Source organism: Jaculus jaculus, chromosome 2 (genome assembly GCF_020740685.1).
Source record: "Jaculus jaculus isolate mJacJac1 chromosome 2, mJacJac1.mat.Y.cur, whole genome shotgun sequence".
NCBI lineage: Eukaryota > Metazoa > Chordata > Mammalia > Rodentia > Dipodidae > Jaculus > Jaculus jaculus.
In genome coordinates this window covers 13,879,209-13,903,167 of record NC_059103.1, presented here as the reverse complement: position 1 = coordinate 13,903,167, position 23,959 = coordinate 13,879,209, and the positions used below count along the sequence as shown (strand labels likewise).

Sequence of the window (23,959 nt, the reverse complement as noted above, 5' to 3'; positions counted from 1 at the left end):
GGCCCACAGGGCCGAGGGAATGTTCTCAAGGTGGGTGGAACACTCCGAAGTTGTCCTCTAACCTACACATGTCCACACCCATGCCCATAAACTTGTACATTCACAAATGATAAAAATAAAAAGTGTGAGCCGGGTGTGATGGTGCACACCTTTAATACCAGCAGAGGTAGGAGGATCTCTGTGAGTTCAAGGCCACCCTGAGATTACAGAGTGAATTCCAAGTCAGCCTCCACTAGAGCAAGACCCTACCTTGAAAAGCCAAAAGACAGCCAGGTATAGTGGTGCACACCTTTAATTCCAGCACTCAGGAGACTAAGTGAGTTCAAGGCCAGCCTAGGGCTATGGACTGAGTTCCAGGTAAGCCTAGCTAGAGAGTTAAGACCCTACATTTAAAAAAAAAAAAAAAAAAAAGACTGGAGAGATGCCTTAGCAGTTAAAATGCTTGCTTGCAAAGCCAAAGTACACAGGTTCAATCCTCCAAATCCCATGGAAGACATGGGCACCTGGCAGCACACGCCGCTGGAGTCCTGTGCAGCGGCTGGAGGCCCTGGTGCACCCATTCTCTCTTTCGCTCTCTCCCTCACTTTCTGTCTTAAATAAATAAATAAGACATTTTTCAAAAGTAACGAATGAGACTAATACTCTACGTAGCAATGCTCTAGGACAGCTGTGGAATTAATTAACGTTCTGCCTACAATTATTAGATACGAATGTCCAAATGCACTTATTTTTCAAGGGAAATGGATTCAACCTGCAGGCACCCACACTTAATACAGTTTTGAAAAAGAAATATGCAATTCAAGTCAGTGTGGTGGCATACACCTTGCACGCCTTTAATCCCTGCACCTGGGAGGCAGAGGTAGGAGGATCACCATGAGGTCACCCTGAGCTAGAGTGAAACCCTACCTTGAGAAACAAAAAAAAAAAAAAAAAAAAAAAAAAAAAGGAAGAAGAAAAAAGATTAGAAGGTGCATTTCCTAAAATGTCTGGTAGATGTTCAAGCCTTTTGTTATAAACACTGATTCCAAGTTGTTGTTCTTTTTTTTTTTTTCCCTTGTGTGGTGTGTGGCAAGAAAAAGAGAAAAAGAGGAGGATAAGACTTCTGCAGTCTTTAGCAATTCAAGTTACCAGCTTGTTCTGTCTGGTTTTGTGGTGCTAGAAATCAAATCCAGGGTCTCTATCACAGAGTCACACCCTGGCCTAGAACCCAAGAATGGAATGCAGAGCCACCCAGAAAAGCAGCCTCTCTTGGGTCCCCATGAGACTTCAAGCACACCACACAGAGTAAAATAAATATTCCTACTCTTTAAAATATTTTATTTATTTGCAGAGAGAGAATAGGCACACGAGAGCCTCTGAAGCCACTGCAAGTGAACTCCAGATTCTTGCTCCACTTTGCGCATCTAGCTCTCACAGGCACCTTAACCATTGAGCCTTCTCTCCGGCTCAAATATTTCTTTATTTTATGGACAACTTCCATAATTATAAACAATAATTATAGACATGATAATTCCCTCCTTCCCCCTCAATTTCCCCTTTGAAACTCCACTCTCCATCATATCCCCTCACCCTCTGTGGTAGTTTGAATAGATGGCCCCCAATATGTTCAGTGTTTACTTAGTTTGTAATTTGCATCTGTAGCCACCTGGCTGGAGGCAGTGTCACTGGATGGATCTTAAAATGTGCTGGTGCATCTAGGATTTCAATATAAAGATAGGCAAAGTGTGCCTAGCTTGAGTTCCTTTAGTGTTTTTGGCTTTTAGGCTTGTGCTTCTCTCTCTGTATTTGGTCCTGTGAAAACAAGCCAGCTTCTTCTGCCATTATGGAACTTCCCCTGGATCTGTAAGCTTCAATAAATCCCTTTCTCCTTAACTGTGCCTGGTCTGGGGGTTCATCTCGGCAAACCTGAGGCTGTCTGCTACACCCTCTCAGTCTCTCTTATTTGGATGTCATGATCTTTTCCTCCTTTTTTGAGGGTCTTGTGTAGGTAGTGTCAGACACTACAAGGTCATGGATATCCACCATTTTGTATCTGGAAAAGTGCATTGTAAGGAGTCCTACCCTTCTGTTGGCTCTTAGATTTTTTCTGCCACCTCTTCCGCAATGTCTATTTTAAACCTCATTCAAACGGCACCCTCTACAGTAGCTAAACTTCAGAAAACACTGACTTCCCAAAGACTGAAGACAGCCACTAAACTGGGATTTAAATGAATGCATTAACTTTTTCCACTTCCCTCAAAATTCTTAGCCCTGCAAATTCCAAAGAGAAGAAAGCCAAGAAACTGTATTGTCTCAAAGCACGGCCACACAAAAGAATTCAGCAAGGGAAACAAGCTGAACTCTGCCTGGCCAACTGAGCAGAGTTAGCACCAGCCTCCGGAGCAGCAGTCGCCACACCCCCGCCAACAGAACACAGCGAGGACAGCGCGACGTTGAGCCCAAGTCCAAAATGCTTCTCTACAGTCAAACAATGAAAGAAATGGGCAAATCCAAGATCAGACACATCCCATAAAGTGACTACCTTACAGTCCTAAAAAGGGAAAGGGTATGAAACTTAAGACGCAAGAACAAAGATCTAGGGCTACAAGAGAGAGTTCTAGGACAGTGAGACCCTGCCTTGAAAAAAAAAAAAAAAAAAAAAAAACAAAAAAAAAAAAACACAAAAACTGGTACTTGTGGGAACAGGCAGATGGCTCAGTGGATAAAGTGCTTGTTCAGCAAGCCCAAGGATGGAAGTTCAAATCCCCAGAACCCATGTAACTGCCAGACCATCGTGGCAGCACTTTGGAGGCAGAGAGAGACAATCCCCTGGGCAAGCAGGCCAGTGAGACTAGCTAAATTGCTGAGCTCTGCGCTTACAAAGCCGGGCACGCTGGCACACACTAATGGCAGCACTCACAAGGAAGAGGTAGGGAGATGGCCATGAGTTCCAGGTCAGCCAAGGGATAGAGTGAGACCTTACCTTGAAAGAAAAAAAGACATTCTAGAAGAGACTGGCTGCCAGGCAGGGCTGGTGGTACACGCCTGTGAACCCAGCTCTCAGAAGGACTGATGCCAAGTTCAAACCCTGAGAGCGACAGTAAACTCCAGACCTCCAGTAGCCATGGCTACTTAGCAAGACCCTGTCTAACCAGTAAAAAAAGTAGGCAGGATGTCACATTATAAACCCAACAATTGGAAGTGGACGCAGGTTTCAAGGTCAGCTACAGGGTTCTAAGCCACAAAGGAAGACTTAAGTCTCACACAAGTGAACACGTGCATGTGGTTCACAAAAACACATTCACACACACAACTTTCTTTGCAGTGTGCTAGGAATGGAACCCGAGGGCTCCATACATGCCTGTTAAAAGGTTCTATCGCTGAACCACACCCCCAAACCTCTCACAGGGGGATTCTAGGCAGGTGCTCTACCACTGAGCCACACCCCCCCCAGCATTTTAAAGAAAGTAGTAACTTGCCAGCAAAGAATATACTGTCACCTTAGTCTAAATTTTAGTATCATTTGGGTTTGGAAGAGGAAATGAAAGCACAACAATGGCCAGGTCTACGGAGTAAAAGCAGTGGCACTGGTGAGCTCCCGCCAGTGACACTTACAGAATCAGGAACCCTTATGACAACAGAGGCAGGCATGGTAGCGTACGCCTTTAATCCCAGCACTCGGGAGGCAGAGGTAGGAGGAGCGCTGAGAGTTCGAGGCCACCCTGAGACTACAGAGTTAATTCCAGGTCAGCCTGGATCAGAGTGAGACCCTACCTCAAAAAAAAAATCCTAGAGTAGGTATATAAACTGAACTAAATGTTCTTGATCTTAAGCTCTCAACAAACAATATAATTTTTAGATTGTATTTTCCAAGTAGAATAGGCTGCTGGGGCGGGGGGGGGGGCTCATAGGAGGCCAAGAAGGGAAAAATGAGTAGGAAAATGACTACTGCTGTACCTATAAATTTATTTCTCTCTCTCTCTCTCTTTTTTTTTCTTTCCAAGATAGCATTTCACTCTGGCCCAAACTGACCTGGATTTTAACTATGTAGTCTCAGGGTGGCCTTGAACTCAAAATGATCCTCCTACTACCGCTGCCTCCTGGGACTAAAGACATGCACCACCACGCCCTGCTTATATAACTCCAGAAGCATGTACCACCTTGCATGTATGTACAACCTTGCACGTCAGCTTGCGTGTCTGGCTTACATGGGATGTGGGGAGTCAAACATAGGTCCTTAGGCTTCGCAGGCAAGCACCTTAAACTGCTAAGCCATCTCTCCAGCCCCTGTAATCATGATTTTAAAAAATTAAACTGCTTAGCTTTCAACCCAGTTTCCAAACAATATGCACTAAGCAGTTCCATTTATTTTTGGTTAGAGCCTCGTTTTCAGCCAGCAGTGCTGGTACATGCCTGTAATCAGAGCACTTGGGAGCTGAGGTAGGGCCAGCCTGGGCTCCAATGTGAGCCCATCTCAAGAAGCCAAAAAAAAAAAGAGCAAGGCATTGCAGATTTTTATACAGTCAAGTACTTTGTCTTGCGACAGCAAAAAAAAATTAAGCACAAGAACAAGGTAGGGGTAATACACAGATTTACTGAGAAAAAGTTGGTAAAGTCTCAGGGGGTTTGGGCAAAGCATGCTTAGGCTTTTAGCCAGCATGAGGACTAAGAAAACCAGAACTCAGAGAAGCCGGCAAGCTCAACAGTAAGGGAGGGGCCATGTGCTGCTGCACCTAGAGGGGCTCCTGTTATCTCATCAAGGAGATAAGGGTTCCTCCTGCCTCCTCAGCAGGTCTGCAGGTGAAAGGTGGTCTCTTAACCAGGTGATTACAGACTGTGTTGGATTAACTTTTTTTTTAAAGGAAAATTATTTCTTTTTTTTTTTTTTTAATATACAGAAAGTGGAAAGAGGGAGAATGGGTGCACCAGGGCCTCCAGCCACTGCAAACAAACTCCAGATGCATGTGCCCCCTTGTGCATCTGGCTAATGTGGGTCCTGGGGAATCGAAACTGGGTCCTTTGCCTTAACTGTTGAGCTATCCCTCCAGCCTGAATTAGCTTTTTATTTGTTTGTTTGTTTATTTGTTTATTTGTAAGCAAAGGGAGAGACAGAGAGAATAGGCACACCAGGTCCTCCAGCTACTGGAAATGAACTCCAGATGCATGTATGCATCTGGCTGTGAGTGAGTGCTGGGGGAATCAGACCTTTAGGTTTTGCAGGCCTGAGCCTTCTCTCCAGCCCTGGATTAACTCGTAAGAGACCATAGCTCTGTGATACTTCCTCTTTTCTTCCTTTCATGCCAGAAGAAAAGAAAGAGAGAGAGGAGGTCCTTCCATGACCTCAAACCCTGTTAAATGTCTGTCTACCTACATTTCTCCTGCAAGAGCTTGGACCCTAAAATCACTTAAGAGAGAGGATGAGCCTCAATGTAGCTGCTTTCAGCTAGTGGGGCACAGAAGACTTGAGTTTAGGGCTTCCACTTTTGTTCAATTCCAAGCTTTGAAGATGATTCAGGGGAACCCTGATAAATGGAGTTTTCTACCATCTAAAGGTGAGCCAACAGTAAATGAAAAGACAAACTGAAACAAAGCCTAAAGATTAACAGTATTGCTATTAAGCACATGCCTTAATCCCAGCAGCTAGAGGCACAGACAGGATCACCTGTAAATTCAAGGCCACCCTGAGACTACATAGTGAATTCTAGGTCAGCCTGAGCTAGAGTGAGGCTGTGGTAGTTTTAATAAATGCCCCCCTAACAGATTTAGGAATTTTATTAAAGCTTCCTAGATTTCCAGCTACCAGGCTGGAGGTGGTACTGGGTGGATCTTAAGGTCTAGCCCTAAAGTGTGGTCATAGATTTGGAATTCCAGTCTAAAGATATGCAAAGTGCCTGAGTTCCCCCTAGAATTCCTAAGTGTGCTTGTGTGTGGTGTGGCTTTTGGGTTGTCTTGTGGTATCCCTCCTCCTCTTCCTCCTTCTTCTTTCCCTCCCCCCCCCTCCCTCTCCCTCTCTCTCTCTCTCTCTCTCTCCTTGGTCCTTTAAAGGGGGGCCAATGTCTTCTGCCATTATGGAACTTCCCTTGAATCTGTAAACTTCAATAAATATTCCTTCATCCATAACTGTGCTGGTGTGAAGGTTTATCTCAGTGACCTGAAGCTGTCTACAAAAGAGACGCTACCTTAAAAAAAAAATTATAAAAGCTATATAACCCATTTTTGTGAAGATTCAGGAATCCAACTTTAAAGCTGTTGATCAAAGGGGAGGGTCTCTGACATGGCTTGAATATGATTTTGTAGATCTTGTGAACAAAGGAAACATTGGAATTACGTGGAACAGGACTGCTCCGCTCTTGAGAGGTTTTCCTAAATAAAAACTTCCATCTTGGGCTGGAGAGATGGCATAGTGGTTAAGCACTTGCCTGTGAAGCCTAAGGACCCCGGTTTGAGGCTCGATTCCCCAGGACCCACGTTAGCCAGATGTACAAGGGGATGCATGTGTCTGGAGTTCATTTGCAGTGGCTAGAAGCCCTTGAGCGCCCATTCACTCTTTATCTGTCTCTTTCTCTCCTTCTCTCTTGGTCACTATCAAAAAAGAAATAAACTTCCATCTTTTGGCAGTGACCTTGGGATGACTCAGAAGGCATCATGGGGCTGGAAAGAAGTGACAGGAGTGCTCAGTACTGCAATATCACTATCACACCTTCCAAGGCTCAGGGTCCATTGCAGAAGAGGTGGCAGAAAGAATGTAAGAACCAAAAAAAAATTAGAAAAAAGCAGGGCACGGTGGCACACACCTTTAATCCCAGCACCGGGCAGAGGTAGGAGGATCACCATGAATTCAAGGCCACCCTGAGACTACATAGTTAATTCCAGGTCAGCCTGGACCACAGTGAGACCCAACCTCAAAAATATAAAACAAAAAAAAAAATTATTTAAGAGCCAAAGGAAGGATAGGACTCCTTACAACATGCTCCCCCCAGTCACAAAATGGCCTGGATATCCATGACCTCACAGTGCCTGACACTACCTACACAAAACCATCATAAGAGGAGGAAAAGATCATGATGTCAATATAAGAGAGAGACTGATTGAGATGGGGAGGGGATCTGATGGAGAATGGAGTTTCAAAGGGGAAAGTAGGGAGAGGGAGGGCATTACCATGGGAATTTTTTAATAATCACATTAGTTGTTAATAAAAAAATTTTTTGAAAAGAAAAAAAAAACTTCCATCTTGGCCTCAGAATGGTCTCCATGGTCTTGGTCACCCCTGAACCTTACATGTGGAGCCTGACTCAGACAGGAAGTTTCTGGTGGCCCTCTTGGGCGGCCAGACCTCCTTTCCCCTGACCAGGTCATTCGTCCCTCTGAGCTCTCACCTTCCACAGCCTGCAGCACAGTCGCCCTCCTCGCCCAGTAACAGGTGCGGCCTGTGGGAGGCGCAGGCCCCGTTGTTCCCCCGAGCGGGCCGGGCTCACACTGCTGCTCCCTGTAAACCCGGCTTGAGCTCCGGTGTATTTTTCTCTCACCCTTGTTCTGCTCTTTCCCTGTCTCCTCAAGAACTTAAAGCCTCCTGGACGACATCTTTCTCTGCAGCTCTGCTTGGCCACACCAATAAGCCGGACAATGGGTCCAAATGGCCCGGGAATGGTACTTTTGATTCCCAAATGCTCAGACTTAAAAACTTCTGCCAACAGCCGGGCGTGGTGGCGCAGGCTTTTAATCCCAGCACTTGGGAGGTAGAGGTAGGAGGATTGCGGTGAGTTCGAGGCCACCCTGAGACTCCATAGGGAATTCCAGGTAAGACTGGGCTAGAGTGAGACCCTACCTTGTAAAACCAAAAAAAAAAAAGAGAGAAAAACTGCCAATGCACAGGCAAATGATCCGAAATACCCTATTTTCACTGGGCATGCATGGCCTTCTCTCGGCTCTACCTGCTTTTCTCACCAGGTCCTTCTGGCCACCTCACTCCAACAGACCTCCAGCTCCTCCAGCTCTCTCTGTGACAAGGTTTGATTTTAGTCTCAGGAGTTGTAAATAGAATAGAAATTTAAAATGGAAAGGCATAACTTCTGAATGTGTGAAGGGGAAATGGTTGTCTAGAGTCTATGTGAAAAGTGCACTTAAAATGAATGTGTATGTGTTTGAGGATATGTACAGAATTTTTGTTCTGAGCAGTGCCATTTCATTGTGGAGATGTTTTCCACCAAGCCCACCGTATGAGACAAGACACACAGCCAATTTTTACTGTAGAGTGTGCCCCACAAGGAACACTAACAGTAATTAAGATCATAGACAAAAAAAAAAAAAAAAAAAAAAAGCAAGATTCTCCTACTCTTAAAGAGTTGTAAAATGGCAGGATCAAAAAGCAACCTTGTAGCCCTAAGGGAAAACCAAAACTCTCCCTGCAATTTAGGGGAGGAAAGAAAAAGAAAAAGGCTCTTTCTTAGCTTCCCTGCCTTGCAGAGCTAGGGGCTGCAAACACAGGGATCTTGGGATCCTGGCCCCAGCATGATGAATGAATGACCAGTCGCTATGAACAGATGAGGACTTTTTTTTCCCCCCCCTGGGAATGACTTCTTTTTTTTTGAGTTTTTATTTTTTTTATTATTTTTTTTAATTTTTATTAGCATTTTCCATGATTATAAAAAAAGACCCCATGGTATTTCCCTCCCCCCCCCACACTTTCCCCTTTGAAATTCCATTCTCCATCATTTTACCTCCCCATCTCAATTATTGTACTTACATATATACAATATCAACCTATTAAGTACCCTCTTCCCTTCCTTTCTCTTCCCTTTATGTCTCCTTTTTAACTCACTGGCCTCTGCTACTAAGTATTTTCATTCTCACGCAGAAGCCCAATCAACAGATGAGGACTTCTTATAAGAAATGTATATGCTTCTATGGAACTAACAGACTCAAGATTTATGTTAAGTTTAGAAGTACTCGATTCTGAATCTGTAGAATTATGTGGTGCGCGCACGCACGCGCACACACACACACACACACACACACAAACACACTTAACCATCCAAGCTCACTTCAAAGGGGAGGCCTGCAGGCTGAACCTGTGCTTACACTTTATTCTTTGGTTATTCTCTCCTGCAGGGTTCTGAAGACCAAACCACAACTTAACCATTGTTTTTTTCAAAGTCAGTTGAGGCTCCTCAGGAGTGACTTTCAGGGAGCTGGGAGGAGCCCCATGCCTCACTGAGCCTATCTGTAGCATTTGTGCCATCTGCGGGGATGGGTGGGGCCTTGCTGGCCATATGGCCCTTAGAAGCACTGAGGACCCTTTCCTCTGTTCTGATCCTTCTCTTGGAGACTATACACTAGTTGGGAATCCAGCCCCTGGGTCTCCATGGCCTCTGGTCAAGAGGACAGGCTACTACTTTCCAGAGCTGTGGGACCCTTTAGGTGCCTGGTCTCCTGGGGCCTATCCTTTTAGACCCACTATGCACATTGGTTTTGCTTCCAAGTATGGTTACTAAACACCACGAGTCAGTTATACCAGTCTTAAGAGAATGGACATCTTTTGGATGTTGTAAAACAGATCTAAAGTTAAAGAATGGTATAAAGCTTTCATTTTTACTTTTATTTTATTTGAGAGGGGAGAGAGAGACAATGGGCATGCCAGGGCCTCTAGCCACTGCAGACAAACTCCAGACACATGCACCACTGGCCAACGTGGATACTGAGAAATCAAACCTGGATCCTTGGACTTCACAGGCAAGTGCTTAACTGCTGAGCCATCTCTCTAGCCCTAAAGCTTTTAACATAAGATAAGTGTACTCACTGCATACAGTCAAGTTACTTTCTCTTTTTAAGGACTGAGGATCATATCTGTCCCAGTGATGGGGAGAACATCTAAGAACCAAGTTGCTGGGAATCAAAGCAGATTAGGACCAGAAGTCAACGGGAACTAAGTTTCCTGGGTGGCGCAGGTCGGGACCCATTGCTGTGCCACTTTTGCACCTGGCTATTTTTGTTATTTGGAAGGAAAACAGAAGGGGTAAGGGATGGGTAGAGAAGATGCAGACTAGGGACTCTTGCCACTGCAAACAAATTCCAGATACATGCGCCACTTTGTGCATTTGGCTTATGTGGGTCCTGGGGACGCAAACTTGGGTGGTCAGCCTTTAACCAACTGAAAGCCTGACATGGTGGTGCACATCTTTAATCCCAGCATCCAGGAGGCAAAGGCAGAAAAATCGCTGAGTTCGAAGCCAGCCTGGGATTACAGAGTGTACCCCAGTTCAGCCTGGGATAGAGCAAGACCCTACCTTGAAAGGCAAAAAACAGCCAGGTATGGTGGTGCACGCCTTTAATCCCAACACTTGGGAGGCAGGACGCAGAGGTAGGAGGATCCTAAGATCTACTAAGACTACATAGTGAATTCAAGGTCAGCCTGGACTAGAGCAAAACCCTACCTCAAACAAAACAAAACCTGAAGCAGTGGTGTCAATCTCAATGACTGGATTCTAGGTCAAGCACACCATCCCCCCCATGAGAGTGGCTGTTTACGGCAGAGAGGAGCTGACAGCCTATTTGCTTTTCCATGTACTCGGGACTTGGACAGCCTAGTGAAATCGGAACTGAGCTGGGTGAGGTGACTCCCACCTTTAATGCCCGCACTTGGGAGCCTGAGGTAGGAGGATTACAGTGAGTTTAAGGCCACAGGGAGCTATAGAGTAAGTTAAGGGTCAGCCTGGACTACAGGAAACCCTGCCTTGAATACAAAGCAAAACAAGATGATGGCAAGATGGAAGGCAGAGACAGAACTTCCCAGAATTCAAGGCGAGCGAGCGCGGCCAAGAGCAGCCCAGTGGGAGTCCCTGACATAAACGAGGTGGACAGGGAGAAACAGGGAACACCGCGTTGCTCCCCATGTCCGAGGAATGAAAATGGATCAAAATGTCTCTCCTCTTTGAGTTCACTCTACCGCAATAAGCATCCTTAATCTCAAATATGCACTTCCAAAGGTAATACTGTTTGTAGAAAAGGTTTATCTTAAAAAACAGCCTGGCAGGGTGGCGCCCACCTTTAATCCCAGCATTTGGGAGGCAAAAGAGAACCATGAGACTACATAATGAATTCCAGGTCAGCCTGGGCTAGAGTTGAGACTCTACCTTGAAAAAAAACACAAAAAAGTATTTTAAAACCCCATTCAACTTTAATCCTACCCCTCCTCCAAGTGAGGTACAGGACTGGGCCTACAATGAGCCTCTACCTCAAAAAATAAACACACACATAGTGTCTAATACTCTGTTTTGTTTTGCTTCTGTTTTTCTTTCTTTTTTTTTTTCTTTTTTTTGAGGTAGGGGCTCACTCTAGCCCAGGATGAGCTGGAATTCACTATATAGTCTCAGGATGGCTTCGAACTCATGGTGATCCTCCTACCTCTGCCTCCAGAGTGCTGAGATGAAAGGCGTGCGCCACCATACCCACTGGGTACTACAGTGAATTTTTTTTTTTTTTTTTTTTTTTTGCTGCTGCCTATAGGAAGACTTGGCAGGACTCTGAAATGTTGGAGTCCCGCCGAGGTGACTGGTGGGCTTTGTGAGCGTCAATGGTGCCATAAACATCAGCCACTGTGGGCACCACCGTCAGTGATGATAAATGTGGGCTCTGGCCACCGCAGCTGTGTACACTTCTGTCCCAGCCTTGGCTTCAGGAGGGCCAGGGGGAGGGTCCAGGCTCAGGGCCTGCACTGTCTGGCCTGACTGGCCTGGTTATCCCACTATGTACAAGAGTTAAAGGAGCTCCTGGGTGAATGACCCATGCCACGTGGGACAGGAAACCAGAGAGGAAGGAAATGCAAGCAGGGCATGGTACAACCACCCAATCCATTCCTCCTTGGCCCTGGCTTTGTGCTGATGGGGCAGAAGCACTTGCGCAGAGCTGGGACGTGTGCCCGGTGCGCTGGCGCTGGGGCGGCTGCCTGAGAGCCGGAGGAGGCACTGGAGGAGGCAGCTTCCATGGCCAGGCTTGGGCCCAGGTGAGGGCAGCTCATCACATCCTTTAGCAATTAAGGTGCTAGAGCGGAACGTGATGGCACACACCTTTAATCTCAGCACTCAGGAGGCAGAGGTAGGAAGACTGCCATGAGTTTGAGGCCAGCCTGTGACTACATAATGAATTCCAGGTCTGCCTGGGCTACACTGGGACCCTACTTTGCTTTAAAAAATAAATGGCCTGGAGGGATGGCTTAGCACTTAAAGCGTTTGCCTGCAAAGCCAAAAGACCCAGGCTCAATTCCCCAGTACCCACAGAGGCCAGATGTACAAGAGGGTGCACGCATCTGGAGTTCGTTTGCAGTGGCTAGAGGCCCTGGAGCGCTCATTCTCTCTCTCTCTGCTTGCAAATAAAAAAAAAAAAATTTAGCCGGGCGTGGTGGCGCACGCCTTTAATCCCAGCACTCGGGAGGCAGAGGTAGAAGGATTGCCATGAGTTCGAGGCCACCCTGAGACTCCATAGTGAATTCCAGGTCAGCCTGGGCTACAGTGAGACCCTACCTCGAAAAACCAAAAAAAAAAAAAAAAAAAATTCTTTTAAGTCAACCCTGATTTAAAGCCTCCACAGCCTGGTGTGGCATGTCCCCTGAGAAAGGCAAGTGCCTGGGACCTTGAGATCTGCCCTGTGGGCCAGCACAGGTGACCCAAGGCAGCCATTCTGTTGGGCTCTGCACTTAGCCAGCCAGCAACAAAGAGTACAGGAGCAAGCTTTGGCCCTTTCTTCCCTCCACTACTGAATGAGCTGAGGGAACAGTGGTGAAGAGTTCCTTCTCCAAGGGGGCAAATAGGAAGGAGCTCTCCTGCCCAATACCCCAAGTAGCAGGGAGGGACCTTCCATTGCTCTAGAATTTCCTTCTGGTTCTTCGCCAGTAAGAAAAAGGGAGATAAAAAAGCAGGTCAATATTCCTGGTGCCAGAAGCGAAAGGGGATCAACAGATTCATTTCAGTAAGCCTAGCCCTGCACCTCAAGACCAGCAGCCTCTATATTAGCTTTTATCTGGTTGACGGGGATTGGTGTTTTTTACCACACAGAACCATGGCTGGAATCATTGGAAATCAAAAGAAAAAAAAGAAGAAACAATTTGGCTGAAAAGCTAGACTATAGGTAGTGCAGAGACAGGTGAAAGTCTGAGTGCAGAGCACCTGAGCACAGGACACAGCAGGAGGACATGAGATTCACTTACTCACCTCACCTCTCAGGACCGCCAGGAGACCTCAAAATGTTGCAGATTTGGCTGAAGAGATGGCTTAGCAGTTAAGGTACTTGCCTATGAAGCCCAAGGACTCAAGTTCAACTCCCCAGAACCCACATAAGGCAGATGCACATAGTGACCAACGCATCTGGACTTTGTTTGCAGTATGGCTAGAGGCCCTGACACGCCCATTCTCTCCCTCCCTCTCTCTCTAATAAATAAATAAAAATTTTAAGTGTTGCCGATTAAGCCAGGCATGGTGGCACACACCTTTAATCCTACCGCTGACGTAGGAGGATGGCTGTGAATTTGAGGCACCTGTGGCTAGAGTGAATCTCAGATCGTTGTGGGCTAGAGTGAGACCCTTTCTCAAAAACAAAACAAAATTGTTGCAGGGCTGGAGATGGCTCAGCAGTTAAAAGCGCAGGTTTGCAAACCCGGACGGACCAGTGACAAAGTGGCACATGGGTTTGCATGTGTTTACAATGGCAGGAGGCTCTGACACACCCATACTGTCTGTCTCAAATAAGTATTTTGTAAATGTGGCATATTTTCATACTGTTGAGTCCTTTGTCTTGGGAGTTAGGCACAGGGCTGCAGAGATGTCTCAGTGGTTATGAGGAGCTTGCTTATAAAGCCTAATGGCCCAGGTTCAATTCTCCAGTACCCACATAAAGCCAGACATGCCAAATGATGGGAGCGCCTAGTGTTCCTGAGCAGCAGCAAGAGGTCCTGGTGTGCCCATTCTCTCTCTCTCTCTAAAAAATAAAAATATTTTTTACAAAGAGAGAAGATGGCTGGAGAGATGGCTTAGCAGTTAAGATGCTTGCCTGTGAAGCCTATGGACCCAGGTTCGACTCCCCAAAACCCAAGTAAGCCAGATGCACAAAGTGACATATGTGCACAAGATGACGCATGTGTTTGGAGTTCATTTGCAACGGCTGGAGGCGCCGGCACGCCAATTCTCTCTCTAGCTCTCTCTCACACATAAATAAAGAGAGCAGGCGTGGAGTGAAAACCTTTAATCTCAGCACTCACAAGGCAAGAGACAGGAGGAGTGCTGTGAGTCAAGACCAGCCTGGAACTACAGAATGAGTTCCAGGTAAGCTTGGGCTACAGTGAGACCCTACCTTGGGGGGGGAAAAAGTTGGGTACACAGACAACGAGGAATGAGTAAAACAAGAGATTTAATGAGGAAAAAAGTGGAAAAGTCCCAAAATGTTAGGGCAAGCATGCTTAGGAATTCAGCCAGCGTGCAAAGAGACCAAATTGACAAAATTACACTTTCTGAGGGTAATAAACACTCTTCCCACTGCCTTAGCATGCCACTGGTTTTTCTTCTCTTTGTTTTTTGAGGCAGGGTCCTGCTATAGCCCTGACGGACCTGCAACTTAGTCTGTAGCCAAGGCTGGCCTCAACTAACAGCAGTCCTTCTACCTCAGCCTCCCCAGTACAATTAAATGAGTGTGCCACCATGCCTGGCTCCTTACCATTTGCCTTTAAGTGAGAGATGACTTGCAAAGTCAATGGATTAACATTTTAAATTTTTTTAAATAGTCTTTATGTATTTAAAAGAAAAAGCTGGGTGTGGTGGTACACACCTTTAATCCCAACATCTGAGAGGCATAGGTATAAGGATCACCTTGAGTTTGAGGACATCCTGAGACTATTAGGAAATTCCAGGTCAACCTGGGATAGAGTGAGACCCTACCTTGTAAAAAAGAGCAAGAGAGAGTGGGAGTGAGAGTGCGTATGACGCGCCAGGGCCGCCTCCTGCCACTGCAAACAAACTCCAGACACCCACACCACTGTGTGCTTCTGGCAATACATGAGCACTGGAGAATCCAACCGGACTCGTCAGACTTTGCAAGCACCTTTTACTACTGGACCATCTCCCCAGCCTAACACTTTTTAAAAATACATATTTATTTGCAAACAGAAAGAGAGAGAGAGAGAGAATGGGCATACCAGGACCTCTAGCCACTGCAAACAAACTCCAAATACAAGCAACCCTTTCTGCGTCTAGCTTTAAGTGGTCACTGGAGAATCAAACCAGGATCATCATTTGCAAGCAACCACCTTTGACCACTGAGCCATCTTTCCAGTCCCCAGTTGGATTAGCTCTCCCCCCCCACCTTTGGTTTTTCGAGGTAGGGTCTCACTCTAGCCCAGGCTGACCTGGAATTCACTAAAGAGTCTCAGGGTGGCCTCAAACTCACGGCAATCCTCCTACCTCTGCCTCCCAAGTGCTGGGATTAAAGGCATGCGCCACCACACCCGGCTCTGGATTAGCTCTTAAGAGAGGGGATCACAGCATTGTTTTGGATGGTTTAGGATGTCCTCTCTCCACCCAGGACCAGTTTGACTAGAAGTAGCTTTCCCTCAACAGAAATGGAACTGGGAGCCAGGTGTGGAGGTGAACACCTTTAATCCCAGTGCTTGGGAGGCAAAGATAGGAGGATCGCTGTGAGTTCGAGGCCACCCTGAGCCTACGTAGTGAATTCCAGGTCAGCCTGGGCTAGTTTGAGACCCTACCTTGAAAAACAAAACAAAAAAGAAAAAAGAAAAGAAAGAAATGGAACTGGGAAGATAATTTAGATGCTTGCAAAGCATGCTGGCCTAGGTTCCATTCCCCAGCACCCATGTAAAGCCAGACCCGAAGCAGTGCATGAAGGTGTTTGTTTGCAGCAGCCAGAGACCTGGCATGCCTTCCCTGACATCCAAACACATCTGAAAATAAATAAAAATTTTATAAAGGGGGCTGGACTCATCTGTTAAAGGTGCTTGCTGCCAGCCCCCATAAAGCCAGACACAAAAAGTGGGACACGAGGTGGTGCACACACCCTTAATCCCAGCACTCAAGAGGCTGAGATAGGAGGATCACTGCCAGTTCAAGGCCAGCCAAAGACTACATAGTGAATTCCAGGTCAGCCACCACGTGTCCTATCTCCAAAAAAAAAAAAAAAAAAAAAAAACGGGCATGGTGGCACATGTCTTTAATCCCAGCATTTGGCAGTCACAGGTAGGAGGATCGCCATGAGTTCAAATTCCAGGTCAGCGTGGGCTAGAGTGAGACCCTTCCTTGCAAAAAACAAAACTGTGTATACATATAAAGTGGGACACCCACCTAGTGTTCATCTGCAATGGAAGAGACCATGGTATGCGCACACACACACACACACACACACACACTCCAAACTGAAGGGAGGAAAAAGCCCTTAGGTCTCCATTCTCTCCTCTTTCTCAGCATTTTAAACTATGGAGGAGAAACTGTAATGTTTCCCTTAGTAATGTTACCAAAGAAACAGGAGGTGGAAGTCTGTCCTTCAATGTCCTCCATGCCTGCTGTCTGACCACCTACAGCAGCGTGAAGATGCCCACCTGTAACCTCAGCATGAAGAAACAAGCAGCAAGACCACTGCAAGACGGAGGCCAGCCTGGGCTACACAGTGAGATCCAGGTCAACCTGGTATATTAAAACTTAAAAAAAAAAACAAAAACAAAACCACACCTCCTTTTAAAGTAATGGAAAGCAGTCGTCTAGAGCCTGTTTCCCTCTCTCATGCACCATGGTAACTGGCTCTCAAAGTGCCATCCTGAGGAGGAGGGGACAGCCATCTGCACCACTTGGGGACTATTGGCAAAGGAGTCCTGAGCCTCCACCCAGTCCAGCAGACCCACACACTTGGGACTCCCACCCAGCAGGCTGTGTGAACCAGCCCTTCCCCAGGGAAGCAGATGCCTGCAGAGTGTGACACCCACCCCACTGGCTAAGAGATCATGTACTGCCCAAGCTGACCAGCCAGGAATGCCTGAGTAAACTGCCCCAGCTCCTCGTGTCCAGATGGAATTTCAGGCTTGTGGAGATCAAGTAAGAAACTCACAGGGAAAGTGTGTGAGGAGCATGTCTAATGTACAAGATACACTAAATTAGCTGTGGGGACAACGACATCGAGGGAGGGCACTTTGACTGAGGCTGGGAGAGTTCCACTCGGTCCTTTACAGGACGTTACCACTTAAGAGACCAGACCAGATGAGACATGTATAATGGCAAAACCTAACACACTCCCAAGATGGGTAAACAAGTTGAAGAAAATTAAGAAATAAACACTAGGCACGGTGGCGCACCCTTTTGATCTCAACACTTGGGATGCAGAGGTGGTAGGACTGCTGTATGTGTGAGGTCAGACTGGAGCTTTACAGTGAGTTCTACAGGTCACACTGGACTGGGGTGAGACCCTGCCTCGAAAAAGGAGGGGAAAAAAAAAGAAGCAAAAGAAAACAAGTCCTGTGTTGTCTTCCACAGTACACACCCTAAAATTGAAATGGTACAGACATCAGCAAAGTCCCCTGAACAAAAATAACAAGCAAATTCAGTGTTCCAAATCCAGGGTTTCAAATTTAGAAAATAAAAAAGAAACAAGACCCAACAGGAAAGTATAAAAGCCCTTACAGAAGTGGCACCAAGCCGGGCGTGGTGGCGCACACCTTTAATCCCAGCACCAGCACCCCGAGGTAGAGGTAGTTGGATGGCCTTGAGTTAAGAGGACAGCCTGAGACTACATATTGAATTCCAGGTCAGTCTGGGCTAGAATGAGATCCTACCTCAACAACAGCAACAACAAAAGTGACTGCATATGAGCTAGAAAGATTTTTTTCCAAGGCCTAAAGAGAGAAAAAGTCACCCTAGCCTCAAGGAAAAGAGGCAAGATTCCTAGGAAGAGCCTAAGGCGATATTCTCCCTCTCCAACAGCAACAAAAAAAATTGCAGTTGAAATGAAAACATTGGCCTTTGAAGACAGTGCACGCCCACGCACCTAACCCCAGGGACTAGACTGGGCCTCCCCAGGGCAAGGCACCTGTACTTTCTCCTTTGCAAACTAACTTCCCTTTTGGTGCAGGGAAGGCTTGCAGCCATCCAGTCCTATCCCACAGACCCATCCAGCCACTGCGCACAGCCATCTAGCAGAATCCATTCCACCAGCAGGACCCCACATCTGCAGACTCTCGCAAAAGTGTCAAAAATCCTCACTTCTGCAAAAATCTCTGGCTCGCCGGGTGTGGTGGCACACGCCTTTAAACGCACCACTTGGGAGGCAATAGTAGGAGGATCACCGTGAATTCAAGGCCATCCTGAGAGTACATAGTGAATTCCAGGTCAGCCTGGACCAGAATGAAACCCTACCTCGAAAAACTTAAAAAGGGGGGGAAAAAAAAAAAGCGAAACTTGGGAGCAGGGTAATGTGATCATGTCTGCGATGCCAGCATGGAGTGGAGTCAAGAAAATCAGGAGTTCAAGGATAGCCTGAGCTCTGTGAGACCCTTTCTCAAGACAAAAAAAAAGTTTTTTTTTTTCTAAAAACGCACAACCTGCAAGAAGTAGTGGGTACAGAAGACCAGAAACATTTTTTTTTTCTTGTTCGTGGTCCTCTGGGTGCAAGCCCAACCCAGATGGCTTATTTTCACGGTCTCAAAGCTCAACTCTTCCTTCCGGTCATTGTGTTTATTTCCATCCCCCATTTTCCCAGTCTCACCTCCCCCCCCCCCCAAAAAAAAAGAACAGGTCCTTCGGTGCAGTATGGCCCAGGACAAAGCGCACTGCACGATCCACCTGGGAACCAGGGCGGGGCGCAGACAAGGCCGGCGCTGGAGAACAAGCGGAGTAAGCTGCCGGGTCCCCCCTCCTCCTCCTCCTCCTCCCTCCTTCCGTCCGTCTGTCCTCGGGCCCCCGCCGCAGTTACCCAGGTAACGAAACCCCGCCCCCCAGCGCCCGCCAGCCAATCACGCACGCCTGCTGCCCCGGGAGTGGTGGGGGGGGGGCCGCACGAGCCCCAGATACACCGACCAGCCCGGGCGACCCCGAACAGCACGAGGCCCCCCGGCGCCGCGCGCGCTCCCGCTGAGCCCAGCAACCAATCAGAGGACGGCGGAGCTCTGCGGCCGGTCCGGCGGACTCGTTCACGCGCGGGGACGCGGATGGAGGAGGTGGATGCGAGGGGAGGGGGGGAGGGAGGAACCGTTCGCGCGAGACCACCCCGCCCCCAACCCCGAGTCCATACACGCGCGCCCCTCCCCCACGCGCCCCGGGCTCGCGCGAGCAACTGTCGCCGTCTCCCGCGGCCGTGGACTCCCCATCCCCCCCCCCGCCAAAGCGTCAGCCAAAACGTTTCCCCCCACCACCACCACCACCACCACCACACACACCCTAAAAGTCAAGGGGGAAGCTGTCGGGGTGTGGAGTGGCTCCACTCACCTCCCGTCCCCGTCCCCCCACTCACCCCCCGATCCCCATCACGGAGCGCGCACAGAGTCCACCGTCTCCCACACACCCCCGGGTCCGGTGCAGGCCTCGGAGTCTGTCATCAAACCCTCCACACCCCCCCCCCCGCAGCCCCGTTTGCACTGGTACCCCCAAAGTGCTACTGGGGGAAAGGGGAGGGCGACACCGGGGGTGGGGGGAGAGGAGGATTTCGGAGGCGACAGGGACTCACCCGAGTACAGCCGAGTCCCGGGTGGGCTTTTTTTTTTTTTTTTTTTTTTTTGCCCACGGGGAAGCGAGTGCAAGGCCGCGTGCAAGGCCGCCCGTGGAAGCAAAAAAAAAAAAAGGAGAAAACAAACAAACAGCAGCGGTCTCGGGTGCAGGCGAGCGGAGAGGGCGAAGCGCGGCCCGTGCGTCTGTCACCGCCGCATGGCCGCCCCTAGCAGGGCCTCGCTGGGCGCCGCGATCCGCTCACTGAGGGGCGGGGAGACCTGCGAGACAAAAGTCGGGGTAACCCCGGGCCAAAGCGGGCGGCCACGGCCAGAGAGACAGCTTGCGGGGAAGTATGGGGGGGGACGCCGGGTGCCCCCTTTTTCTCTTGCTCTCGGAGCTTCTCTCTCACCCTCCTCCTCCTCCTCCTCTTTTTTTTTTTTTTTTTTTTGCTTTTTTCTTTTTTCTTTTTTTTGTTCCTCGAAGGCGCGCTGCGCCTGCGCACTCAAAGCGCCACCCGCCGGGAACTGTAGTTCTTCATGGGTCTGCGTTCGTTAGGAAAGCGCGCACGGAGAACTACAACTCCCAGGAAGCCACGCGCCTCGAATTCGGCTCTCTCCTCCCTCCCCCGCCCCGTCCTCCCCTCCTCCTCCATACAGCCGGAGGACGGAGGAGAGCAACGCGCCGCCCGGCCCTCTCCGGCTGAGGACTGTCAATGGAGGCGAGGGTGGTGGGAGCAAGAACATGGCTGCACCTGGGGCCAGGCTCGGCCGCCTGGGTGGGGGAGGGGAGCTGGGGGTGAAAAGAGACAGAAATCTACTAGAACCTTGTCCTCCACCACCACCGCCACCTTCTCCTCCTCCTCCTCCTCCTCCCCCCCCCCCCACTGCGTCCTGCACTGCGCGCTCCAAGCCGCCCTGCGTGGCTTCGGCTTAACTCTTGCACTCGAGATTCCCTGCAGATTGCATGGGCCTTGGGCTACAGCAAAGACTGGAAGAGGAGCCCCGGGCGGGCTGGTCGCCCTTTGCTCTGCAGAGGGAGCCCCTCCACCCCTGCACCCCACCCCCTCCGGAACACAAAGAGCTCCTTTGAGTGTTTTGCAAAGCTTGCCTTTGGAAGCTACCAGAAGTGGACTTGCTCTAACTTGGGACAGGCAACGGAAAGGGATTCGTGATTTTCATCTTTCCTCTACCCATTTTTTTTTGGGGGGGGGGCATCTTCATCTCATTCACCCAAAATTTACAGGGAAAGTTGAAAATTCCTGTTTCCTCCTACAAACGCATATCAATTTAACTCAAAGCCTTTCACCCTTTATTTTAGTTACTTTCCGTATCTCAACTTTAAACTCAGTGGATTTCGAGAATGGAAGACTTGACTTTTCACCTAACTTAACCTCAAAAGTTTTTTTTTTTTTTTTTAAAGGAGAAATAAAGCCGACATTGAAAGAATTTAGATGTTGGTGGAAAGGACTAAATTGAGTGACTTTGTGATTTTTTTTTTTCCCCTCTCCCCACCCCCATAGTCACCACGGGAGGTTCGACCGGGCACCCTCCCCCACCCACTGCTTCTCGGTAGGTGGCGACCGCAAGGCTTTTTCCAGCTTCCGAGCCTCTTTGTTGCTGCCTGGAAAACTTTCCGTGCAAGCCAGTGTTTTGATGTAGATCCAAAACTCTGCCTTTGAATTCGGGTTCAAGGATTGGCGTTCCCTGGTCCTCTTTCTTGAATAAAAGCCGCACCCACAAAGCCTCATCGAGAAACTCCATGTTGAATGTCTTTGCAATTGGTGCAGAATTTAAAAATCCCTGGGAAGCAATCTAAGTACCGAAGCCAGCTACATTTTTATGATTTCTCCTCCTCCTCATTGACACTCAATGGAAGCCTTGCCTAATCCAAAGTGACTTAACTTTGTTGACTGTGCTCAGGACCATTCATTGTCAAAAGATCAACTTTCTCTGTGCATTCAGTTCACTGATTTTAGAAAATATATATATGTATTTGGGGGGGGCATTGAGGTAGGATCTCACTGTAGCCCAGGCTGTCCTGGAATTCACTATGTAGTCTCAAGATAGCGATCTTCCTACCACTGCTTCACAAATACTGGGATTAGAATATTTAATTAAATTCTATATTCCAAATACAGTAGTCCGACTCCTTGTCAACTATTCTAAATGCACACTGGACGTCTGGAACTATAAATGATACCAGAACACACACTTTTTGTTTGTTTCTTTTGTTTTTCTTAGGGTCTCATTCTAGCCCAGGCTGACCTGGAATTCACTATGTAGTCTCAGGGTGGCCTTGAACTCAGTGATCCTCCCACCTCTGCCTCCTGAGTGGTGGGACTAAAGGCTTGTTGCCACCACACCCAGCATCACCTTTATTTATTATTTTTTATTAACAATTTCCATGATTGTAAATAATATCCCATGGTAATGCCCTCCCCCACTTGCTTGTTTTTTGTATACATGCTTATAACAAAGTCCTGCTGGATATGGTGGTGGCGCATGCCTGTAATCCCAGTATTCAGGAGGCTGGAGGATTATAGACAGAAATTTGAGGCCATCCTGTTTTACAGTGATTCCAACCTAGCCGCCTTGAGCCTTTTCTCAAAACAAAAAGTACTTTTTTTAAAAAAAATTTTTTTTGTTCATTTTTAAATTTATTTTTTATTTGAGAGTGACAGACACAGAAAGACAGATAGAGGGGGAAAGAGAGAATGGGCGCGCCAGGGCTTCCAGCCTCTGCAAACGAACTCCAGACGCGTGCGCACCCCTTGTGCATCTGGCTAACGTGGGACCTGGGGAACCAAGACTCGAACCGGGGTCCTTAGGCTTCACAGGCAAGTGCTTAACCGCTGAGCCATCTCTCCAGCCCCAAAAAGTATTTTATTTTTCTTTTTTATTTCTGGCTTTTCAAGGTAGTGTTTCACTCTAGTCCTGGCTGATACGTTATTCACTATGTAGTCTCAGGGTGGCCTCGAACTCACAGCGATCCTCTTACCTCTGCCTCCTGAGTGCTGGGATTAAAGACATGTGCCACCATGCCTACATAGTGAATTCCAAGTCAGCCTGAGTTAGAGTGAGACCGAACCTTGAAAAGCCTAAAAAAAAAAAAAAAAAAAAAAAGATAAAAAATACATGGCAGGGCTGGAGAGATGGCTCAGCGGTTAAGCGCTTGCCTGTGAAGCCTAAGGACCCCAGTTCAAGTCTTGGTTTCCTAGGACCCACGTTAGCCAGATGCACAAGGGGGCGCACACATCTGGAGTTCGTTTGCAGTGGCTGGAAGCCCTGGTGCGCCCGTTCTCAATCTCTCTCTCTCTCTCTCTGTCACTCTCAAATAAATAAATAATGAACAAAAAAATTAAAAAAAAAAAATAAATGGCAGAATAATCTGCTCCCACCCTGCCAGTTTGCTTTCCTTGTACTGACACCCTCAGCTGGCGTCATGTACCTGGCCATGTAAACTCACCATGTTAAGGAATGCTTTTCCTGTGAAGCAATGAAGACAGATTTGTGACCACGCCATCACCTGGATGGTGGTTCATCAGACAATGCTATCCCCACCCTGGAGAGTTGAATCTCTCTGGGCTGAGTGGTTCCCTTACTGTACCTTGACAGCACATGTAATGATGTAAATATTCCAAAAACATTGTTGTGGTACTTATGCAGAAAAAAAAAAAAACAAAACAAAACACACCATCTGACATCATGACACATGCCTTTAATCCCAGCACTCTGGAGGCACAGGTAAAAAGGATAGCTGTGAGTTAGAGGCCAGCCCAGGTTACAGAGTTAAATTCCAGGACAGCCTGGAGAAGAGTGAGACCGTACTTTGAAAAAAGAAAGATGAGAGAAAGAAAGGAGGGAGGGAGGGAGGGAAGATGAAGGGAAACTAGTCCTGGGACTTCCCATCCTTCATTTTACCCTAGAGGCCAAGAAGCAATGCAATAAACCTTGAGGCCAGGACTAGGAAAATAAACTTTCCTGGAATGCAACTACTGCAAAAGTGTGACCACAGCACTAGATCTGATAAAGAGAGGCAATTTCTGTATGACCAGAGGGCAGCCGTCACCTACAGCAGGATGCCCTGGGCAAGAAGGAACCCTCTCCATGGCGCAGTCCCAGGGGAACAGCAGAGATTCCCTCACACTACTCACAGCCAAGGTGAGCAGGGCTACTGGGTCACTCACTGATTTTTTAAATTTTTATATATTTATTTTGGTTTTTCGAGGTAGGGTCACTCTCACTCTAGCCCAGACTGACCTGGAATTCACTATGTAGTTTCAGGGTAGCCTTGAACTCACA

The 23,959-nt window shown here is 47.8% G+C and overlaps 1 protein-coding gene across 15 annotated transcripts in view; it reads right to left on the bottom strand.

Moving 5' to 3' along the window:
• The window catches only part of Gtf2i (general transcription factor IIi), a 108,137-nt gene extending 88,059 nt beyond the window's left edge, over nt 1-20,078 (bottom strand). For all 15 annotated transcript variants that reach the window (XM_045142592.1, XM_045142594.1, XM_045142599.1 and 12 more), the window contains exon 1: nt 19,678-20,078. The gene's annotated coding sequence lies outside the window, so the exon portion shown is untranslated. The remainder of the gene's footprint in view (nt 1-19,677) is intronic.
• Nucleotides 20,079-23,959: the final 3,881 nt, after the last annotated feature.